The sequence below is a fragment of the Rhopalosiphum maidis genome, chromosome 1 (assembly GCF_003676215.2).
Source record: "Rhopalosiphum maidis isolate BTI-1 chromosome 1, ASM367621v3, whole genome shotgun sequence".
Lineage (NCBI taxonomy): Eukaryota > Metazoa > Arthropoda > Insecta > Hemiptera > Aphididae > Rhopalosiphum > Rhopalosiphum maidis.
The window spans coordinates 33312840-33331166 of record NC_040877.1 but is presented as its reverse complement, the minus strand read 5'-3'; the positions used below and the strand labels follow the sequence as shown (position 1 = coordinate 33331166).

The 18327-nt window shown below is 26.5% G+C and overlaps 1 protein-coding gene across 1 annotated transcript in view; it reads right to left on the bottom strand.

Moving 5' to 3' along the window:
• Positions 1-18327, bottom strand: part of LOC113553679 (rho guanine nucleotide exchange factor 17) — a 67988-nt gene that overhangs the window by 14604 nt on the left and 35057 nt on the right. The window lies entirely within an intron of this gene.

Below are 18327 nucleotides of genomic sequence, written 5' to 3'. Positions count from 1 at the left end.
TTTAATTATTTTTCTACAAGCGGAATCCTCTAGGTTTTCAGGAAGGCTATATGGACACTATTTATTTTACCAATGTTTTTTGAATCTTTATAAGCAGTGGTGTACTAACTAGAGTGATGATGTGAAAATTTATGAAGAAAATTAAGGCTGAAAATTTGTGAGATATATAGTGATAACTAATTAATTGAGGGTGATATATAGTCTCTGTTTATTTGATTGAAAGCGAATTTTTATGCAGATCAACGGCCAACCATTCTTACTAAAATAACTGTGTAAGTATACTTATTTACAATATTCTCAAGTATAGGTACCAATTAGTCTTAAGCAGTGTATTGCAGTGTTTGAGAACTTTTATTAATAATTATAATTATCTATGCTATTTATTTTCATAGTCAGATTATTTAACTATTTATCTTAATATTTACTAAATCATTACTATAAACCGGAGATGAAAATATAATATATCTATTATTAAAATATAAATATATTTGTAATATATCACGTACACTGGCAAGAAATATTATAACGCGAAATTGGGCCACCGCATTTTCCGTCGATGAGTACTACCAAATACCAATGATATTTGTCGACGTCGTCGACAGTCATATCGGCCAATTTTTCAAAATAAACGCGTCCGACAAAAGTTAATCGTTCATTAAACAGTCAAAAACATACATTTATAAGGGGTGTCTGTTTAACGTTTAAATACTTAATTTATTTTCAGTCAATTTTGATGAATATTAATTTTTTAAGTTCACCTTAATATGATATTGTTATCATAGCGAGTTTTTTTTTAGTATTTTATATTCTTTTATGGTTTCCAAAAAAAAAAAAATATATATATATATATATATATGGCGCATAATATCTTTATTATAAATAAAAATGTGCTCATTTTAATACATTGTATATTATATTATATCGGTATAGGTAAAATGTAAAATGCAATATTATATTTTATTATCATAATTTTTTACGTCAATTTTAGAATATCTCTATCACTGGAGAATCGCTGATAAAAAGGATTGAATAAAGCGAAACGTTAGAGTAAATGTGATGATGTGTAAGTGGTAGAAAAAAAAACAAACTACAAGTGTACAACATATTTCACTGAAATTCACGACTGGACATAAAACATTAGCGATACGAAGGAATTTTTTTTTTGGGGGGGGGGGCTCAAGTCAGTGAATGCTTGGTTACTGGTATAATTTTATGGAGTAGTAGTGATATTAGTGTAAAGTGAAATATTGGAATATAGATGAGTACCCGAGTTGATATAGGTTTTCAAACCTAATTAGATTAGGTAGTAATAGGTTAGTATTACATATTAAATAATAATAACAGATATTTAAATTTTAAATAACCAAATCAAGCATCGTTATTCAATGGAAATTGACGAATATTTAAACTACATGAACCTTAATAGACTGTCAGCTTCTTACTCCGTGTTAAAATAGATGATATCAGCTAAATGTACGAGTATTATAATTATGGTAGGTATTCAAACAGCTGTATCAATAAATATGGCCACGAGTAAATTAACCAAATATGTTATTTTTAGAATTCGGTGGTTGGTGGGTGGACAGAATCCTAACGAGACTTATGAAGTAAAATATCTCACGCCGCTACTGGACTATACAGTCAACAGGTATCAATGTATCATGGGAGAGCAAATTAATTTATATATAAAATACCTAAAATCTTTTGGAACGACTAAGTGGTTTCCATAAGATAGTATGCAAATGGTAATATAATATTTGTATTGTTCTCTGATAACATATATTTTTAAACGATATTACTCAAATATATAACCCAAAATATAATTTGTTTAATTTATTTATTGTATAGGAACATACTAGTTTTTTAGTACTGGCAAAAACAAATTCAGTTCTAGGTCATGTACCCTACATACATATTAAAAATAAATAATAATTTTGGAGTTTATAATATTCAGATTTTTAAGCCTCATCACCCTCTTGAAGCCTGAAGGGTTAACAACTGTGTGCGATCAAAATATTTCTCAAGTATCTATAGTTTCAGAATAATGCATGTCGCCAACGAGTATGCACTCAGCGCTGTTGAATTAATACACATTTAAATGTTTCGACTTAATTTTTGTTTTTTAAATTTCAGAATTATCTAAGTGCTAATTTTAGTACTTCCAGAATTGTTTAACAGTCATCGCTTAAAAAGTTTAAAAGAAGGTATACATACACAAAACAACAACACGATGAATGGTCACGTGTTATTTTTAAACGAATTATAAAAATTCGTTCTGCTTAAATTGTACGAAAATGTCGTTCACGCAGCAAGCTACCCCACGTGATTCTTAAAAATAAACATTCGATATTAGCGAATTCCGGGTTTGAGTCATAGAAAATCATAATAGTATACAATATAATATATAACTATACAAAGCAGCACCATCAACACAAGTGAATGATAAACCGATCGGTGTTTTCCGGTTCAAAACTGTGCCCTTCATTTATTATTTACGCATTCCTATTCGTGTTATTACACGAAATGAAAACCGAACGGAACTATTATAATATAATCGAGAATACAATTTCGCGCGTTCACATATATACGTCGCGGCCAACGCATCACAGACACATACACACGCGCACACGCGAGAGCAAGTACATATTTTTAGAAACGTTTGATTTATAAACTGCTACAAAAAAAAAAATTATAATAAAAACGAGAGAAAATAAACCAACGGGCTCCATTGACGACGATAGTGCGATGATGTATTATAAAGAGACGCGAAGAGCATAATAATACGTTTCGCTATATAACTGCCACATAGGGACGTCTGTATACGTCATCAGGAATGTGCACCTATTTTACACTCGGTGTGTGTCTGAAAAATCGACCTCAGAAAAGATGTGTTGTTGGATGTCTGACAAAATCGAGTCGCATACGAACGAATTAATTACTATGGTGTATATGTGCGCGTAATATGCGCGTGTATGTATATTTAATATATTTGAACATTTTGCACGGTATAGTACGAAATAAGACCTACCTATATGATATAATATTATGTATTATTAAAATAACAATACATAAAATATAGTTGAATATTCGAATCAATGGATGAGTAATTATGTACAAATCATATTATGCGTATGATAACAATTAAAGACCATTTTGCTGTTATGATAATTCAAATATAATACATAGTCTATATACTTTGTGTTTTCTACCTATATTTAATTTTATAATGCAATTTTCCACGTTTTTACAATTGTTTACAATTCATCTGTGTGTTTAAATGAATAAAATATTTAACTCAGCTAAACTTATTATTACATAAATAGATTAATTAACAATCGTAATAAAATTAATATTTAAAATATAAATACATGTAAAATGTATTTTGATTATTTAAGGAAAAAGCTTTCCTAAAAGCACCGCCGAGAATAAATAAATACAAAAAAAAATTCTGGTATACCTTTACTCCCCGAACATATATTATTGCAAGATAGGGAAACATGATTAAATCTCATTGAAAAATTTAAAAATGTATTTGAAAGTTTAAGACAATGTTATCTCTATCGGTGTGGAAAATCTGAAACAGCGTGTCCAAATAATGTGTGAAATGTAGCTTAGCATTTATAAAATTACACTTAAATAAGTTATCTATTAATATTACAAATTTGGAAGAATCGAATAGCAAACTACTTGAGAGTATAAATATGTTTAGAAAAATTAAAGATACTTTAATAAATACTCCTCGTCCAAATGGACAAAAAAACTAAAGATAAATGTATCAATGCAATTGAAAAAATAAAAGATATATTTTTACGTATTTTTTTGGTGTAATTATAAAATGTTTATGTGTTTTTAATGCAATTAAATCCAGTCTTTAATAATAATATAGATAATATTATAAAATTTCAATACTTTTGTAATATTTTTTTATGGAACACTTAACAATATCCAATTGTGATGAATAACGACATTTTTAGGGCGTGTTTATCATTTTCATTTAATTTATTTATTATTTAGTATGAATATCTAGTTCTACAAGACCAGAACTTCAATACTCACCGTGCTAAGTCAATAGAATAATATATTATTAGTTTTTTTTGTATATATAAAAACAAAAAAGGTCTCACTGACGACACTGACAGCAATGTATTATATAATAGTATAATAGCAAAGTAAAAAAAAACAAAATAAAACAATATCGTTTTGATAGTCCGACAAAGGCAGACGTTTCACATTTACTGACATTATACAACGTTTCAAAAACAATAGACACCCCCACAGGGGTTATGTCTTGTACGATGGTCATAAGTATAAAAACATATAGAGTACTGATCGTGCTTCCCTGAAATACATGCAACGGACACACAATTTATTCTACAAATCAAATTTATTTATTTGTACGATTTGATTGTAATACACACTAAATTACGTAATTACCAAGTATTCCAGTGTACAATTAAACGATCGAAATTTATTATACGAGAATAAGACTAATGAGAGTAACATTCAAATGTAAGATAATAAATATTGCTGACTTATGTGCGTATGGACATTGAGGTATAATATCGGATTATATTATTATTAATCTTGGATACTTATATTAGAATCATTAAATACATTTTATTAAAAACAAAAATTAATATTTGCAGTTTTATACTTAACTAAAAAAATACAATATGTATAGTAATAAATACACACAGATAGGTACCTATATATATAATTTTATATTTCCTGAATACATTAGGTAATAAATGATAAGTTATTTGCAGATATATCTACTATAGTAGGTACCTACTACTTAAATAATGTTTTTCTTATATAAAAAAAATTAACTGAACATTTTACAACCAATTTTGCCTGAAAAATTACTAGTTCTTTATAAGCGCTTATTATTATTATTATTATTATTATTATTATTCACTAATTTAGAAAAAAAAAATAAAAAACATTTACTGAACAGCTACATCCAAATAATAATTATTAATTGGACGCATTACGGCATATATAAAAATGGCAAATGAGTGAATTTCTGTTATTTTTTTTGTTTATCCCGTTTTATATTATCTACCTTGACCCCGTTGAGGCTTTTGTTATTATCCATGGTATATTTAAGGTTTCGTTTCATTTATTTTGTTTTTAACTCGATCACACAACATTCGTTTATAAGTCACGGACATTACAATATTCTGACGAACTCGTGGGTTATTCACTCTCGATACAATACTACTAATAGTTCATGCCAGAAAATTAGACTGAATCATCCCAAAAACATTTGGCACCACTATACCATAAGGAAATGTGCGTTCAAATATCGTTTTGTTGGCACTAGATTGATACCATACATTGACAAAAAACCACAATAAATAATATTTATTTATTATTACATAATATCACTGATTAGTGATCGTGTTTACTGGAATGATAATTACATTGTATACTACATGAAAAATATTGTACAAACGTCAAAATTTTCTACATAAAATTCCTACTTGTCTTTTATTCAAATGTTTCATTAATTCAAACAGTTATCTATCCACTGTTACATTTAACGTATACAACAATTTTTCCGTACGTCGCGTCCTACCAATATTCCTGGAAAGTTTTAATTTGTTTTTAATGTCTCCGATACATAAATATCTTGGCTTAAACAAATTATCATAAAATAAAACATATAAACATGTTTTAAGAGCTCCATTTAATACTATACATTCCGATTAACAATTTATTTACCACATCAATCTTAAATAAATGTAAGTAAACATTTTGATACCTACTAATATTTTTTTTAAATTTAACAATTAGCAATGTAAATTAAAAATTAAATCCTATGATATTGTTTTAGAATTTAAAGCAGTAGGTATAGTTCATAACTTATAATTCATTCGATATTGTTATTTTCTAGACACTTTTAAACTAAGCATATTAATCGTACCTAGGTTTAATAATTGTCGAATTCAAAAATTCACAAATCACAGATGCTTTAATTTTTACCAGTTTACTCAATCCAGCAATATAAATTGAGATAATAATATCTACTATTGGCGTAATTATAGGAATTTAGTCTCTGGAGAAATATTATACGTACAGTAAAATGTTCATATTACGAAATTTTTCATTAAACAAATTATTTTTAAGAACCAGTATATGAATTACATTGTTAATTATGTATAAATTTATCTCTGTATAAAGAATAAACTATTTGATAATAAACTCGGTTTTGTAAACGAAATCGAAACATTTTACGAAAAAAGTACTATTTATAAAAATAATAAACTAACCATATTTTTACAGAATGCCTCCAATACACAGATGGACTTAACAACCCCAATATCCCCAATACCCTAGATGCGGCACTCGGACCCAACGCAGACACCTACTACCTACAATTAACTTTCTTAAGAAAATGTAAATTATACGATTTACGACTTAATTTAAATAACGTCTATTGTAAATAATATAAAAACTAATGGCCGCTACTGCCAATGTTATTTCAAGATCAATAAAAAAAAAAAAAACGAAACTCACTAATTATTTTTTAATAATAAATTAAACAAATTAATATAATAAATATGTAATAAGATAATAAGATTTATAATATGATATGTATTTGATGTTTATTCTTTAATTTTTTTTTTTTTTAATACAATATAGAATATGAAATACCAATGTAATCTTATTTAACGAATTCCTCTATATTACAAATTTTTTATATAGAAGTTTCACTGTAGAAATGTAGATATTCTATAAATTATAATTACATATTATGTAAAAGTCAATGAGATCCTCACATATAAATACACCACATACAGACAAAGTAGTTTCAAGCAAATAATTACTTCAAAGAAAATTTACTTCCGCATAAATATATTATTTTATGGAAGAGCATAGAAAACTAATAAACTTACTCAACAAATTATTTTATAATATATAATACCTACTGATACTAAAATTATTACAATATGTATATTACTTTTTTAAATTTTACAAATAAAAATGAAATAATAAAATCTAAGTATTAGGGTTTGTATATATATATATATATATTTATAATGTATGCTACTTTTTCAATCATTTAAAAACATTACTGAATATCATGTACCTAATTTAAAAATCATAACATTTATATTTACAATAAACATATCTGAGTATAAGTATAGTATAGTATAGTATTCATATGGACATGAAACTCAGGTTAAAAGGAATTATTCAGCAGTAATATTTTTTGACGTGATATGATACATAAATTTAAATATTTATTAAGAATTCATTAGTTTTTTTATTAATCTTAAAGCTGTACAATGAATGTGTTGAATAATTAATAATTACACATATATTATTAAAACTATACAGTTTATTTGAAACACAGAGAAAAGAAGTGAAATTGGTTATCATGTAAATCATTACTTTAAAGTCGAGGGGAATTTAGTAGATTTATTTTAACCTCATAGTAATACTTTCAATTTTAAAAAATCGCTTAACAGTCGTCCATTAGTGAACAGTTTATTGTTTAATAATTTATCTTAAATTCTACAATATGTTTTCATTATCTTATATTCTTATACTATTATATTATGATATAATCCAAATTATTTTGTGTATACAATATTATTATAGAACAGACTATTTAATGTGCCTTAACTTTTTTATAAAATAATACAAAAAATATAAGGCACATTATTATATTAATTAATTTAAATCATTAGTGATCAAAATCTAATATAAGTTTAAAAAAATTAGAATTCTAGTTGCTCTTATGGATGTCACGTTATTTATAAAATAATATATAATAGATGTATCGTTGTAGTATATTTATTAATTATATTAATTGTAATTTAAATAGCTTACATATTCTAAATTTCTTGTAGAAAATTTTAAACACTAACACATTTGTACATTAAAGATAATTTTATAGAGAAATTATTAACGTCGTTATGAAAAAAACAATTGCAAAGGACAAATGAAAGATTACATTATAGGTTGACTAAACAAATCTGACATTTTTATGATGTTTTCTGTTGCGTAAAAAATATATATAAAACCAAAAGACAGCCAGGCAGGTACTCTGATTTTTTAGAATTAATTCAAATTATGGAACCAGTGGAAATTAATATTATGATTTTTAGTTAAAATTACCATTATTTACTTATCTTGGAAAATGTAACTCGAACGTGTACATTTTAATATTAGATTTATAATTTATAATAACAATTTACTAAGACATTTATTAATGAAATGAAAAATATAAAGCAATTTCTTAAAATTCATGTTTTCAAATACAAATCAACACGAACTAATTAACACGTCAAAGCAGTACTAAAGATTCGTTCTTATATAACATGTGTGCATATATTATACTGTTTATTATAATATAGGTGCCAATATAGGTTGTGTAATATATAATTATAATATGTTTGAAAGTTTATACTACTCAAGAGTATGTATTACTAGCTATGTATAAAATTACTTTATTGTAACATGCTATTGTTTTATCGAATGTGTATAAATTATTTTGTAAAACTTTCAGCAAATTTTTAAAGTTTTGTTTTCTTAAATCTTAAAAATATTTTTGAAACAATTAATATCATATGATTTTAAAGCATTTATTAAGAACACATATAACACGTGTAAATTACACGCTACACGCATACATAAGAATTGCATTTTGATTCGATTAAAAATAAAAATTACACGAGCAACGAAAGGTGATTTTAAATCACCCATTTAAAACATTTATCTATCACCGTTAAATTTATGTAAATTAGAAAAGTCCATTTCTTCAAGTTAATTAATCATGACGATAATTTAAACCATTATATATATGAAATGAGATAAATCAAGTTGTATAGAACTATAAAATAATTCGATATATAAGATAAGTAATTTTGTAAATGACTCGATAAATGATTTTTACTATCATTCATAAATTATAATTAAAAATTGTAAATAAAATAATAACGAGCAATATTCAAAATATTTTTAAATTAAAAATATAATTTTACATACCTATGCATAAGTAAAAAGAGAAACGACAAGATTTTTGTTGAGACCGATTATCAGCTTGTTATAATTAATAGACTATAAATTATATTTAATGATAAATGTATGTTTCATAATTTTTCATTTAATTCATAAATGAAAATAATATAAAATAATTTACTGATTACCGTATCAAAATATTACCTATATAAATTATCTAACCAAGGTGAACTAAGTTAACTGAGTGAGGTAAGAAATTATGTTACAATTAATAATATAGCCAATATGATAAGATACATTATACTAACATTCTATGTCAATTGAATTTAACATCTTGGAAACGAATATAATATGCAATATACATAGACAATATTAATAGAACTGCTTAATATATTTGAGCATAATCCTCGACTTCAACCTAAGGATAAAATATTTAAAATATAAAATAATATCAACAAAAATAAATAATGATAAAAAAAAACGAAAATAATAAATACATATAAAATACGTATTTTGATAATAGAAAATTGTAGTTAAGGTGGAAATTTAGCCTCTGTCTATCTACATTTTCAGTATTACTGAAAATGTTTAAAATAAATCATAAAATGTATAAGGTAGATTGTATTTTAATTTGCTTTCATAGGATTGAAATTTCAATCAATAAAGGAAACATACTATATTACAGTTAAAAAAAATATTTAATTACACCAGTTACCTTCAGTTACCTGTGATCAAAAAGAAAATATTGCAAACTATTCATATAAAACCATTTAGATATAAATTTATAATGAAAAAATAATAATAAATTAACAACCCTGGAACGACCAAAGGATAAAAATAAATATTTCAGGAATAATTTACCGTTGTACAATTTGGCTAACTTTAAAATCAGTGATCACCCAACGTATCAGTATAACGTGCGGCTTGAGGCTTAAAAGCGAGCGTGACTGTGACAGACTGACCAGTGTAAGCAGGGTCGTCAAACCCAAAAATTGGATCAAGTGATCTCGAGGACGGAGAAAAATTATTTTGAGGATTAAGGTAATGTCACATAATATTTCATGATAAACTATTTATAAAACACCTGTCTTTATTTAAATTTTAAATATTTTCAAAAAATGATGTGAACATTTATACTATTTAAACGAATTTCCCCGTTTATATTCTAAAACAATAAAATTCCGCATCTCAATTCTATTTTAAAGCCTAACATTTATCAATAATATAATACCAAATTTGTAGGGTTTTATTGATACTATCTTTACATCGCTCGAAAACAAAGTTTACGACGCACCACTCCGACTTTTTAAACATATGCCAGGCTTTTGACAGAGTATGGCATGAAGGCCTTCTATATTCAGACCCAGTACGTGTTTACCCCTACTTTCTTAATTTAAATTAAACTATAATGTACGGATCGTTACTTCTTAATATATTACAGATCATTGACATCAGATTTAGTTATAACTAATGCTGGATAACCTTAATAAGAGGGTATTATTTCACCCATAGGCTATAAGTATAATATACTGTTTAGCATTGATCTTTCTGATAAGTCCAAAACACAAAATACTCTTGTTACTGGCTATACCAATCACAAAATTATCTTATTAATATATGGTAATAGATTGATTATCTGGAATAATTTACAATCGCTTTTAAATCTACTTTCTGAATTGAATGCAGATTGGTGTATTAAATTGAATCGCAATAAATCCGATCGTACAACAATCACTCTAATATACAACGTATCCGATCAAACATTGTAGTTAAAAAATATCTATTCTTCCTCTTTGACTCGGTAAAGTATTTAAGTTTTAATCTTAATATAGATTATAGCTTGAAATATAATTATTCACTATCGCCAAATGTAAACTAAAATACATACTGTCAAAGAGCAAATTAATCTTACCTTTTTATTTTTATTAGACACACCTATAAAGCCGATATGGGCATTTGGGATACAATTATGGAGATTGGCTGAAATTCAAACTTAAACGAAAATCAAGTACCTATTATCGAATATTACGCAGAAATTTTACGTCACTGACTTAAAAGAAAGAGGATGTGCCGTAATCTTTTGATCTTATATTAATTCCAAGCTAAGTGTCAATAATGGATGGCTTCACAGTCACGTACTCTAATTTGTGTTTTTCCTCCTCCTTCTATATCACATATACTCATCGTGCATATAGAATCTATACGTCGTTATATGATACGAAAATATTATGTATTATGGACCAATAATAACACCGCGTCTCACTACTAGGTCTTATTGCTCAAAGTTGAGATCAAATGTCCCATGTACATGTGTTAAAAATGAAATTGTTTCTCATAATATAGCCACAAACAGTATACCAATTACAGATTAAGCTGATTATAGATTTATAGCTTTCTGGTTTGTGCAAAATACAGTTAAATTATACTCAATCGAGGGAGGGATACTGTACCCTTCTGACAATAATAAAAGTCCAAAATAAGAGTTATATTTATAGTAATAAGACACTGGGAGATCTCGATATACCCAATAATAATAATTAAATAATCAGTAAATTCGTAAAATGTAGTCAAGACACACACTGGCGTATTTCTGACCAAATAACTCATATAATATTCAAATAATATAATAAATAATAAAGTCCGTCGCCACTGCGCGTTATTAAATTTTTCGCTAGTCCGCATGATGCAGCAGCAGGCGGCTACGGCACACACGACGGATTGATTGCGTGGTCTGATTAAAATTTTGAATTTATTTATACCACCACCAGCTGCTGCGGTATAAGCGTTCGTTCGTTTCCTACGCCGCGCAAAGGGGCAAGGTCGGCCATGTAAAAGCAATAATATCGCAAGAGATGACTTTCGGCTACGGCGGCGAAGCTGTCTAGAAATAGACGGTCGCGGCGTGGCGCTCAGACTTAGGCCCCGGCGGCGTCGGTGGTCAGGCGCCACGCGATTGCGATTATATTAATAATATTATTACTATCGCGGCAATGACGATGAAAATAATATTGCATGAGCACAGACAATGATGACACTACAGTCAAGTGTCCATTTTCTGATTTCTCTAAATATTTTTCTAAGCGCGTCGTTATTTCTTTTTTTTTTTTGTTGATATTTTATCGCCTCAGTGCGATAAATGAAGAACAATAACAATATGTATATTTAAATGAACAAATCATACGTCACGAAATGAAATGGCTATCACGATTACCGTACTATTGCATGTGTCACTATTATCGCTGTGGAGCGGAAATAACAAACAGAACTCCCGAAAACAACAACTAGATAAATTTTGAGGTATTTGTAGTACAGCATCTGCTCCGGGCATGTCGAGTATTGCGATCATCAAGTTTTTTTTTAATGATCAAACGATACAAATGTCATCAATAAATACATTACGATAAATGTTATACTCGGTAATATTATTTATTAGTAATAATTATTAATTAATAAAATTTCGATATCGCGTTGATCGAATATTAGGTAGGAAGTTATGATTCAGCCCCGATTATCCGAGACGCAATTAGTCGACTATTCGTTTCACCCACGTGAAATTCAGTCTCCGGTAAAAATGTAAAAGTTCCAATTTTTCGACAAATCGTAGTTTCACAAAATACAAAAATAATTTTATTTAACAAACTAACTTCTAACTTGACTTCTTACTGCAAAAAAACTATAATTATTGAACACAAAAGATGAAAACTAAATATAGAAAATTATAAGAAATATTATCATTTGCAAAAGAAATGTATAGTATTTATAAAGTTGAATGATATTTAACAATACATTATTTTCTAATAGCGTTTCAAATTATAATTTTAGGCTAAAAAATGGTACGGTTTGTATTTTGAAATACTTGAGCACCATAATGTTCCATTTTCATTTAGAAAACAGAAGCTCGTAAGATTTGTTTTTTTGTATACAGTTGATAGTTGTTGAACAATGTTCATACAAATAATTAAAAATAATAAAAAAATTATATTTTAAGTATATAATTAATTTTAAACTAAACATAATGTATGTGTCAGATGTCGGATGTCAGCAAATCGGTACGTCACGGGTAGGTACATATGAGTACATTATTATGTATTATGTTATACACAACATAAGTAAATATCACTATTTTAAGCTTATTTCGAGTTGAATTGTTTTTTAGCGTTTAGCTAAACTATAGTGTGATTTATTCATTATAACTTAAATTTAAAAGTGACTTACCTCATTTTGTCACTAATTAAGTTAAAACAACATTTTTGTTTTTTAATGTACAATCCACACCCTCTTCTGAACCTTTTAAAATTATTTTTACGAACAATATTTGATCGTAATTGCCTAAGGCATTAATTACGTTAGAGTGGTACAAAATATTTTTACTGTTTATAAATTTATAACAGCAAAGGAAATAACGGCAAAGAATCACACAATTAGTAAGCATCAGTTTGAAAAAAAAATAAAAGAAAACACATCCGAGATAGTTTATGCAACTTCCAGTGTTTAATACGTGCTGCCTTCCATTATATCGCACACAATATAATATAGGTACCATGTCCGTCATGTCATAATATACACGTAGTTCGTGTTGTAGATTATAATTTTTGTTTTAATTCCCTGGATACATTTAGGTCATGTGTACATAATATAACTATTTTTATATGTAGTTACTAGTGCATAATAATGTGTTAAACGTGTCGCTAGGTTATTGATGCAATATTATTTTATGAAAGTAGGGTGAAAATGGTAAATATTAACAAATTAAAACATAGCTTTTTGAGATAGGAAATATACCTGAGAATAAATATATTTATATGTACACACTAAACACATATACATATATAATATTTATATTGTATATATCTTATTTAAAAAAATAATAATAATAATAGTACTTTTTTTGTAAATGGTGTATACCTATTACTATAATATTAATTTTCGTATTATGCGTAAGACATAAATATGAATTAGGAAAATTTTAAATTATAAAATATAGTTATCAATTACATAAATGTTTATCTGTATTGACTTCGCGATAGCCGTAATTAATAAAGCAGTATTGTATTTACAAAATATGCACTCAAAATAAATTGTTGGTAAATTCAAAACCTTGTCTGTTTAAAAGTAAAACATAACAATTTGAGTAACTTTGACTTTTTTATAGTATCTGCCTAAAGAGCATAACACTTTAAACAAGTTTAACATTGAATTATGGTATACGCATACCTATTATACTATTATGTCAAATTTGTACGCGACAATACTTATTAGTAGAAGTTGTTTTTAAAATAGTATTTTGAGTGGAGCTCAATTTAAAAAAAATGGTACAAGGTGAAAATTAAACCACAGTAAAACCAATAAATCACTAGGGATTCACATAGAATACTATATAAAACGTGTTATTTAGCAAATATTATATTTTTTTTCAATTTTAAGTTTAAACTTTTTGCAATTACTAGGAAACTAGTTTATAATATTAAAAATTTGGTATATTTTGAGCTTATTATATGTTCAGACTAACTGACAATCCATTCATCATTATAAATACGTAGCTATACTCATATATATTAAAGTATTGTATCGTTATTATAAAATTAAATGAAAATGTGTAGTATAAATTAAAACAAAAAAGAACACGAATCAATCATAGTTAACATTTTAGAAGCAAGATCAAATGTTTTAATAATCGATACATTATCTGAAAAAACATATTACTCGAAATTTGAACACAAAAGAGCTGTTGGTTGTTTGAGGCAAGCCGACATATTCAATAATAAAAAATGATATAGTGTATATAATACATAAAAATATAAATATCATAAAAATTTTCAATTAACGACACTTTCTATGAACTTGATTAATAAACAATTTAATATTCCCGTTAACTTTCTCAATATGAAAGCTGATTATATAAAATATCAGAAATATATCTAGATGACAAAAATAATAGGTAATTTAATTTATACAAGTTTTGAAGTTATTTAAACTTAATAAATGGGAAATGGGAATAGTATAGTAAATACTAAAGAGTACAAAGCAAAAGATTATCAGTGATCATAATGTGTTTCTTTTTTCTGTGTCTATATTATTAATCTTGGCTTAAATTTAAACTAACTTTTCTGGATTAAAAAAAATTACAGAAGACTGTTAAGTCAATAAAAAGTCAAGCTTTATTTTGAATCTAGAAACTATAACTCAAACTCTAAAGTTAGATGGAACTAAAAGAAAAAAACCGATAAAATTCAGTGTTATTAAAATGGAAGAGATCTTGAAACCTTGATCGCGAAAAACAAAAATCGTGCCAAATCAATAATTCATTTAGATAGTGGTTTATCTTTTTTATTATCAAGTTTATTAATATTTACATATCTGAGGCATCGTAATACAAAGTTATGGAATTTAATGGAACTCAATTTTTTGAATATTTATTTTTATTTTAAGACAATAATATGCAAGCAAATTAAAAGTATTCCTGTCAAGGCGTTTAGGGTAGGATGGAAATAATACTATCGTGGTTCTCGCTTAGTCACTTCAATTATGATACCAGAAGAGATCTCGGAGGTTTTTATTGCTATTATTATTATAAAGCTATTTATGACTATTTTAATACTATATATTTTTTGTAAATTTTAAAATGATCATAACTTGTTTTAAATTTAAAATATCAATAAAATCTTCTAAGATGTCCAAGATAATATATATGATAGGTCAATTTACTTTAATTTTAAAAATAATAAAGTAAAATAGATTATTGTGAACTTAAAATTGTCATTGTAGATTTTTAAGATGGAGTCAACACGTGGGTGTAGCATCTTTTTAAGAAAAAACATGTTGATATCACGAAGACGCAGTAATAATATTTACGTGCATGGAGATAATAAAATAATCCCATAGAGTGATGAAACAATTTAAAATTTACATTTTTTCATTTCAATATATTATATTGGTTAGTTGAACATAATTCGTAATGTATATATGTATATATATATTTATTTAAGTGTTTAACAATAATAAACAACAAATAGAAATTATTTTGTCATACAAGAAATTTAAATTGTTTTAACCCAGTTATTATCATATAATTGTTCCTATTTAATATTTCTATGTAAATAAATATAATATATATTAGAGTTATTAGTTATGTCGTGTGGGGTAATATATTATGCAGTCATTAACTGCTACCGATAAATAAATTGTAAATATAATGCAAAGTACTCTTTTACGACTTAAATACAGCACTGAATTGGGAATTTTGTTTAAAAACATACCTATAACTTAGTGGCCTATATGCTAGTATACGCAGTTAAAAGTAATCTACATGATACAGTGCACGTCTGCTACATGTTTCATTTAGGAAAATAATAGTCGCTATTCCTCTTCTCTTTGATGCTCTATACATTATAGCGGAAAGTCCTAAAGTTAAATTATGCTCAACACGTATGATCCTGTACCACGTTGGATCATACTCCACACAATTATACATAATAATATATATTATATAATATAACAATCAAGAAAAAAAATAAGACAAAATTGAGCATTGGAAGAAACCTAATTGTTGAATTTAAGGGACCTTAATGGAATATAATAATACACCTAATCTAAAATAAATGAAATCATAGAATAGCATTTTCAGTTTAATCCATGAGCCATTGAGGTATCCAGTGTAAATAATACTTATACGCCGCGATAACCGATCGATCTAATGACGCGTAATTTTTTTATTTTGACAGCCTCGCATGTGCACTGGACGTATACAATATGCATACAATTTTATAATATTTTATTAATATAACGGTCCACGTGTCATACTATATGCTACATTGCTGTATTTGTTGCTACCAGGGGCGATAAAATCGCGCTGGAACTTTCTCTCTCCGCCATGCGATCTATGTCGTCGGTGGTAGCGGCGTCGCTGTTGACGATGTAATTTATTCGCTAACTTTTACATAAAACTATTATTATTATTATTACTAATAATATTTTAAACATATTTATGTACACATACCGAAGTTTAATGACTGTCGACGTATTAATAGTGTAATCGTAAAAAATATATATATGGATATTATTTATGTATGCATATATTATATTAAATTTATTATATATATTATATATTAATAGAGCTACATAAATAATTTATTATATGCATAAAAAAATCTCAATAAAAATAATGTTCCAAAATGTGTGATCATAATATTTCATGTTTTTGATTTGTCAAATAAAAATGTCGTATAGCCACTATAAAATGAATTTTACACTAATAGATGTACTCTTATTTTGCTACTCTTACTCAGATCATCTAAGTTTACTGTCTTTAGCCTCTCTATAGTTCCATTAACCCAATATTACACCTCTGATACCATCACGACATCACGCAACATATTTTTTTGTTTATCTCAATGTGGAATTTCTCATTTTCGTAAAGAAAATATATTAAAAAAGTGTTAAGAGTTGGACACTGATATCAAGTATTAAGGATACATTGTAAATATTCTATTATTTTAGTAAAAATTAATTTAATAACAAAAATCGATTTTAATCACGAGAGTTGAGAATAGTTGATTTTTAATATAAAACACAGCAATTAAGACAAAAATATTGATGATAACATAACACAATAACATTGCAGTTGAAGTCAACATTAATTTTACATTATTTACTGTATAAATTTAACTATAAGCTCATTTTTAAGTTACGTACAAATTATTTAAGATGAAAAAGTAAAACGAAGGATAATAATAATTGTGTTCGAGAATCCTGCGAAACTTATAGAAATTGATGCATACACTTAATAACGACACCTATGCAAGTAAACAAGAATAAAGTTAAAATAGTACAAACAGCTTAACTTTTCGAAGATAATTAACCAGAAATAAAAATTTGTGTCATCTATAGTTTAAAAAGTTACCTATAAGTAAAACCATCAGCGACATACACACATTAATACATTATATGCCCTTTTCAAACCATATTAATTTGTTACAGCAATCTTCAAATAAATTATTTGAAAAAGCAGCAAAGAAAAATAGTGGTATTTTAACCAATATCCAAAATGTCGTGTTATTTTGATAATCCGAATGTTTTTAACTAATTTTCGATACCTATCTAAAAAAAATAAAACGTTCAGCATATTAAGTACCTTTATCGATGTTTGTAGAAATTCCAGTAATAATTTAAATAATTAATGAAAACAGTAGAAAATATACTCTGGAAACTCATCACTTCATATAATATTATGTTATACATATAAACTATACTTTGATTGCAACCTGTTTGATTTTTACATTACTTTTTAAAGACAATGAAAAGTTTTTTAAAAACAAAATACAGTTAAATGAAAAAAGAATTTTAGTAATTTAAATC